The sequence below is a fragment of the Ursus arctos genome, unplaced genomic scaffold, assembly GCF_023065955.2.
Source record: "Ursus arctos isolate Adak ecotype North America unplaced genomic scaffold, UrsArc2.0 scaffold_22, whole genome shotgun sequence".
In the NCBI taxonomy this organism is placed as follows: domain Eukaryota; kingdom Metazoa; phylum Chordata; class Mammalia; order Carnivora; family Ursidae; genus Ursus; species Ursus arctos.
The window spans coordinates 13,826,904-13,834,668 of record NW_026622897.1 but is presented as its reverse complement, the minus strand read 5'-3'; positions in this window follow the sequence as shown (position 1 = coordinate 13,834,668).

Here is a 7,765-nt window from a genome sequence, read left to right as displayed (position 1 = left end):
GTCCCGAAGGCCAAAAGGAGTGGAATGGGAGGGGAGATCTTTACAACATCAGAGACAGGAGGGGTCTTGGGGACCCTCTGGTCAAGCCCCCTGAGTATCCTGAAGGGGCAGTTGAGGACCATAGGCAAGTGACTGGCTTAGGGCCACACGACAAGTCAAGGACAAGACAGGATCTCCTATCAGGCTCTAGGTCGGCGGTTCTTCCCACAGCCTCCAGTCTGGGCACAGCTGGGCACAGCTGCACACCCCAGCCCAGGATCCTGCCCGCCCCACCCCAGCTGGGCCTGCGGGGAGCTGGAAGAGGCCCCCGTGCTTCCGCAAGGGCTGCATATAGAGCTGAGAGTCAGAGAGCAGAAGCGTTTCTCCCAAAGTCACACCGTTGGCTAATGAGGAGCCTGCGCTGGAAACCAAGTCTCTCTTCCCCAGGTAAGGCCTTCCCCAGGTTGACCCAATGCCCGTCATCAGACAAGAAGACGCCTGTCTCCCAGCTCCAATTCCCAGAGTCCCATTCCCACCTCCCGGTAGTGCGACTTGCCTCACGTTGGTTTGTATACGGGCCCCTCTTAGACTACTTGTCTCCTTCTCATTTTGCAGGGGTGGGGTAGTAACTACAGAGGGCTGGGCAGCTTCATGCATAGGAGCACGAGCCCGCACTAGGTCTCTGGCCCTCCTCCCTGGCATTTTGAGGACTCAGAAGGTCCACACTGACAGGGCACTGCAGGGATTCCTCTCAGATGGCCCTGGTGGCATTGTGCCCCCCCCCCCCGACCTCACACCCTGAAGCCCACCAGGTTCCAGTCATCCTGGCTGCCCGCTCCCATGCTGATGTCCAGGGCGCCAGCCACCTTTCAGGACAAGCTCCAGCCGTCCAGTAGATGAGAGCTCCAGGGGGCATCTGAGAATCCTATCCTGGCATCTTGACCTAGGTTTGATCCTAAGATACACCGGCCTAGCCTGGGAGCCCCCTCCCCTGCAGGGCTAAGGAGGCCTCTGGCTAGAAGAGTGAGAAAGACTGATGAAGTCGCTTTTCCTTTTCTCTGGCAATAATGACCTTGGGAGCTCAGGAGGCGCCAGGGAAGGGGGCAGGTGGGCGCAGGGGGGTGCTCAGCTTGGCTACTTGGGACTCCATGGAGACACTTGCCCTTGTGGCCCTGGCAAAGGCACCTTGATCCCAGCCGCAGCTGCTGCTGCTTCTCAGCAGGGACAACTGCCCCATAAGCAGGTGATGTAGGGACTTGGAACCATTGGCCTTGACAGACTGAGAGCCCCTCTTGTGGGCAAATGGGCAGATGAAGACGATTTGTTCCACCAGGAGGGTAAGTGTGCATCACAGCTGTTGGCCAATTCAGTGGCTGGGTCTGTGGCCACAGGGAGAGGGATTAGACTTGTCCCATTCTGCCCCAAGGCAGAACATTGGGGCAGGTGGGTAGAGACAGATATTGATCCCATGTTAAGTCAGAGCTGTGCAGAGGGTTGAGTTTCTCTGAGGTAATGAGATCCCCATCCTGGAAGGTATTCAAGCATGGCTTGAAGGTGTTGTTAAGAAGATTCACATATCAGGGCATACTTTTAGATGCCTTCTAAGTTCACTGATGATGGCCTTCTGCAGCGCTTGTTTTAGGATTCAAGGGATAAAAGGGGCATTAACTCTTGCTTGCCTGAAGAGAAATAAGACACAAGCACAGGCAAGCTCTTGTCCCTCTGCCTTCTTGCTCAGCCATGCTCTTCCCCAGCCTGCCTCTGTACCCTCATGCCCCTTTCCCCTGTTCATCTTGACCTGATTTGTCCAAGGTAGGGAGAGGGCAGGTGCTGAGTGCCTCTTCACAGTGAGAAATCGGCTGAGAGAGGCTGGAAATTTGGAGCCAGGCATCCTCCGGAACTTCTCTCCAGAGATCAGGCCAAGTGTAAATTGTGTCCTTGGCCCTTGGGCCAGGGCAAAGCTTTCCTGTCCTTCCAGCCAAGACTGTAGATGGAAGATGCCAGTCTTCACGGCCTTCTCTGTGGGCCCTCCCAGCTTCGCCAACATCTCCCAGCTCCCCATCCCCACCCCTTGGCCCACTCACGCCATCAGGGGCGCTCTGCTGTAGCGGGTGCTGTTGGGAAGGGCTGTGGAGTTGGGTTCGAGTCCAGCTGAGAGGGGTTGTGGAGGGGTGGGGAGGGGTGAGGGGCAGATTACTGAGAGCTGGCTGGACTAGTAAGGATAGCCACCGTTTACTGAGTACCGACCCTGTGCCTGGCCCTCAGCTAAACATTCTATGGATGTCAGCTGATGGAATTTTCAGGGCAACTCCCCAAATATGCATTCTTTTCTCACTTTTACAGATGGGGAGGCCAAGGCTCTGCTCTGTTAAGTCCCTCTACACACAAGGTGACATGGCCATGGCTAGAAAAGGGCAGAGGACTCAAACTGGGGCAGAGTGATGCCAAAAGCACCACATCACGCAGCGAGAAAGGACAGAAAGGGGCAGAGGACTAGTCTCTCGCAGCCCAAAGACCTAGGAGTGAGTGGGGGAAGCGTGGCTCGGTGCCAAGCTCAAAATGACCGTGGACCAGGTAAGGGCAAAAATGTTTGGAAGCAGAAACAAAGCCTTCTCAATGGGCCCCTAACAGCCCACCCTCTCCATGGCCTGGCCCTTGACCCTGCAGCTCTGCGCCTACAGCTCTGGTCCCTGCTGGCAGCCTTCTCTTCTCCTGGCTTCTTAAAACCTATAAAACCTCTTCTTGCCTCGGGCCATTATCTCCCTGTCCTACCCCTCCTCCCCGGCCTCTGTCACTCTCCAACTTCTCCAAGTTACCCTTCACTCCAGGGGCTCACCTCTCCATCTTCCCCACTGTCTTCCCCTGGCATGTCTCCCCTCCTACCCACATCCTCCCCTCCTGTCCCTTTGCAAGATCTCCTGCTCCCGCACTACAGTGTTCCCAGCAGACAGGATCAGAACATTCAGGGAGTCCGGCCTGGCGCCTGGCATGCCACACCGTTTCATACTTCTGTTTTGGTCAGTCTGTCTCAGCGCCCCGTTCAGGGCAGAACCAGGTCTGGGGTCCAGAGGACATCTGGCCATCCAGTCCCATGGGCATGGCAGCCAGGCTTCCCAAGGCCTCCAGCCCCCAGCCCTCCTAAGCCCCCATGCTCACTTGATGGCAACCAGGAAGCAGGAAGCAGGGAGTAAATACGGCTCTGGGGTGCTGGGTGGGGTAGCTGAGAGCCTGCCCTGGGGCTTCAACACCCCACCCCAATGTGGCCCAGAATCAAGAGGTGCCCAGGACTCACCCCATCTCTGAGCTGCGGCGGGAAGCAGACGCCTGCTCCTAGAAGTGGGCACACACCCCTCTCCAGCTTGGGACTGTCAGGGGAGCACCTCGTGGGTCAGGATGGTTCAGCTCCCTCCTCCCTCTGCCCTCCTCCTCCCAATGAGCTCATCTGTCTGGGGCTCCCCACCCCCTTTGCCCGAAGGATATTTGGATAGAACCTGAGAGAAAACAGATGAGGATGAGGGGGATGGAGGTGGTGGCTGCCTACCTACCTGTGCCCAGAGCCCTTAGACAGTGGAAGGTTCAGGAAGAGCTCATCTTTACCCCAACTCCACAATGTGCGGTGGGCTGGGGAGCCGCGGCTGGTGGCCAGTACCGGTTCCTTGGCTCGGCCTGCTAGACCACGTGCCTGCGGGCTGGTTTGGTGCATGCTGTCCTGTTGACCCCCTCGGCACCGCCGAACTTCAGTGGATGCTGAGACTGTGGCTGGGGGTGGGCCAGCGGGCACCCTGAGCCGGTGGGAAGGAACGGTGAGGAGGGACGCGCAGGGGACGGATCGAGGGGCACTAGAAAGGAGGCTCTCAAAAGTTTGTGCAGGTAGCAGCTGCCCAAACCCCCGAGGGGCAGAAGGGTTTGAGGGCATTTAACTTTAAATTAATGCAGGCATGCGGGCAGAGAATCTCGCCTGCATTTCCACGGTCCTGAGCATGGGGCTCTGTTTATTAGCAGAGGGAGGGCAGCTCAGGGAAGGTGCTGGAAGCAGATCCTGGTGTCGTTCAGGGGTGGGGTGGGGGTGCGGAGGTGGGCTCCCTGCAGAGCCCCGTGTTCCCTCCCTCTTCAAGCCGAGTCTGTGCCACCACCAGCGAGCTCCGTTACCTGCAAGGGCCGGACAGGGATGGGGACAGGGACAAGGACAGGAGGCGCGCGGGGGCTTGTGGGGGACGAGGGGGAGAGGGGCGGCGGGCAAGGGCGGGTGGGAGCCAGAGGCGGGAGGCTCCCTGCTAGGCTCCTGTTACTTAGGAGGAACTCCTCTTAAAATAGCTCCATTCCCTTACCCTTCCTCCCTGCTGGGGTCTTGGTGGCCGCCTTTCTGCGAACTGACAGGGGACCGAGCCTTTCATCTACCTGCGCTGGTAGAAGGTGGGACCTCCCCCGGCAGGCGTGAGTGCCTTCCCTGGGGAGCATTTCCCAGTCCCCGGGACCTGGAGCTCTGCCCCTAGAACTACTGGGGGCTCCCCCTCTCCCCTCCACACGCTCTCCCTCCTGGTTCCAATCCCTGGAGGGCAGGAACTGACAGGTCTCCTGTTCTCAGGACTATTGGACTGTTTCAAAGAATCTACGTGACCGCCCTTCCCCGGAGACAACCCTCTTCCCCTTAAATCTGAGCCCTATCTCCTCGTCCTCCCCACCCCACCCCCCAGATGACAGCTCCCTGACAGCTCCTTGGCCTGGGGCCCAGTCCCTCTCCGCATCCCTGAAATCTCGCTCTTCAAGGTATTTCTGAGCCAGGCTGTCCAGGACCTGAGTGTGCATTCCCCACCCCCAAGGATCAAGCCTGTCGGGGTGCCCTTGGGGGCGTTGTCCCAGCCACCCTCCCCTCCCTCAAGGGACTTCCAGCGGAAGGAGGGAAAAGAGCCAAAGAGCGAGGTGCTGCAACATGCCTTCGCACCCCCACCCAGAGCCCAGAGCGGGGGTGGGGGGGTGGGGGGTGGTTTCCGATCTAGGGAAGGAGGCTGAATCAGGGAGGGTTCCTCCAAGAGATAGCTCTCAAAGGGTAGGGGAGGAGGAGCTCTGACCCTCTGTGACCCTCTCCCTGAGCGCCCTCAGGAGGCTCCTCCAAGCTGGATCAATGGTCTAGGGTTTTGAGAATTTTTGAGGCAAGTGCTCTGTAAATGTAGAAATCTTCTAGCCACTAATGCATTTCTCAAGCACTTTTTCTGCCCGGGGTGTGGAACCCTCCCGATATTCTTTAGAGGAAAGCTGAGGGTGGAGGGAGGGAATCACGTAGTGGGGGAGGTTCTAATCCTGGCTTTAAGACACACTTTCTCTGTGACCTTGGGCTATGCATTCCACCTCTCTGGGCCCGTTTCTTCATCTGTGAAATGCTTGTGTCTCCTAAGGATCCTTCGGGCTCTCAGCAGGGTGAGCAGCAAGGCAGTGGGGAAGGTGGAGGGCACTGGGGACACGCGCCCCTTTTCCTGTGGCCAGGATCTAAAGATATCCAGAGAGCTCTGTCCCCTCCCCTCCCCCTTCTCTGGGCAGGGGTCACTTGCTTTCCCTTTGGCTCACCTCCTCTCTCACCTCAGCCTCCTGCTCTGAGAAACATGAGCCCTGCTGTAAAAATAAAGTGGGCAGGCGTGGGTGCCTGGCCCTGCCAATCTAGTGTCCGGGACCTCCTGGGGAAAGAGAGGGCGCTCCTGGAGATGGGAAGAGACTTAGGTTTTTTGGGGCCACAGACCTCTTTGAGAATAAGAAGAACTCAAATGGACCGCGAGCTTACCCTCTGTCTAGCACTCTGCTAAGCATTTTTACGGGCAATCATATCTCATTCCCTCTTCATAGCCAGGTCCACTTCTGATGCTTGTAAGGCCTGGAGCAAGTGTATAAATGGAAATTACATATGTGCCTAAATGTAAATTATAAATCAAGATAACAAAATGTTAAAGTTTATTATCCTCTGACTTGATTACTATTCCTTGACCTTAATTTGAAGACCGGGTCCAAAAAGCATGTTCTGGTCCACTCTCGTGCATGCCTGAGAACATTCCAGCTGCATGTCGAGTTCTAGCCACTCCCCAGCCCCTGCAAACAGCTGCACCTTGCCCACTGCCTGGGTGCACTGCAGGCAGGGTCCGCTTCTGGGAGGAGGAGCCTGGGGAAGAGGCTGGCTCAGGGTTGAGTCATTCCAGCAGGGAATTCCAGGGTCCTGGCTCCCCAGAGCCTGGTCTAGAAGAGGGAGGTGCATGGACCACCCTCCCTTTCTGCCCCACGGGACCCCCTTTTCCAGGGGGGAGATGATGGCCAGAGGAGGGCCAGAGCGAGGCCCAGGAAGCTCAGTCGCCCAGGGCCCTGAGGCCCCTCCCTGTTGTCTAGCCTAAGTGTGGCATTGTTCTTAACAATCTCACGAGGTAAAGATCATTCCTTTCACCAGAGTATAGATGAGGCTTGTGCAGAAGGTTGCATAACTTGCTCAAGGTCGTACAGCAATAGATGCTGGAGCTGGGATCCTAACTCCAGCGCTGCTGCAACATTGTCTCGGCTACACCGGCTATGCCGGCTATGCCGGAAAGGCAGCGGGCTTCTCTTCTGGAAAGACAGGCATTCAGCATTTCCCAGCCAATCTCAAGGGCTCCATGATCTCTTGGAAGCCCACCAGGGGTCCCAGGATAAGAAGGTGGGGGTGTTGGTGAGGCACTGGTGGGGCTAAGGCAGGGGTCAGGCCATGAAGTGGGAGCAGGTTTTCAGGTTTGAACCAGCCTCCAGACCAGGCGTACAAGGAGTGGAGGACCAGGGAGGCAGACAGGATCTGTGATGGAGGGAGGGAGTCTGGATGGTTGGCAAGGGGCTGTGAGGAGGGCAGCGAGAGAGGACAGCAGACATTCTGCTAATGAACCACGGCAAACAGCACTTCTCACTTTGCCCTCAAGGTTAGATAAGGCTTGCTGGTTAGCGGTCTCCCAGCAGCCCTCTGATCTGCTGTAACCTCGAGCAGGGAGGCCTGCCCTGGGCTCCTTCACCCCCACCCGAAAAGGGAGGCCCAGAGAATCGCTTGGTGGAGGGTGAAAGGGCAGAGTCTGGGGGGGGGACAGCATAGGTGGGAGAAATGAGAAGTAGGGGTGTGGCGGGAGGGCGTAGCCGGACGCAGATAGGGAGTGTCTGGCCTGATTCCCTAGCTGGGAGCATCACGATTTCCAAGGAGTCCACGAAGAAATGGGAGAGGTTGGTGGGCGGTGGGCGGGGGCAGTTTGCAACGGGAAGCTCTGTTCCCGGAGCCCCGAGCCGCGGGGGCGAAGGCGGCGGGCTGCAGGCGCGGGGCGGGGGCGGGGGTCCGCAGTGGGCAAGCCTGCACCTGCTCACCAGCTGCGGCGGGGCCAGCCGCGGACCTTCGAGCGGTCCCTCTGCGGCCCCGGGAGAGGGAGTCGCTACCCCACTCGTGGTCCCCAAAGCAGAACAACACAGCCTTCCAACACCCGAAGAGCTCCACATCTACTCCCCCCCCAAACTATCCTCCTAATTGGCAGCTCAGCGCCTGGGATGATGCGGGCGGCTGCGGGTGGCCCTGCAGTGCCGAGCCGCAGCCGCCCAGCCCGAGCTGGAGAGGGAGTGGGGTGCCCGGCCTGCTCCCGGGGCTCCCGGGCCGCGAAGCGGGGTGCGCGGGGCAGGGTGCGCAGCGGGCGGGGGCGCCCCGGGGCTCCGCGGCGGCCATCGCCCCTCCTGCGGCTGGAGCGCTTCCAGAGCAGAGGCGCAGCGCCGCTCTCCTCTGCGCTCGCTCAGCGGTCCTCCTGCTAGTCGT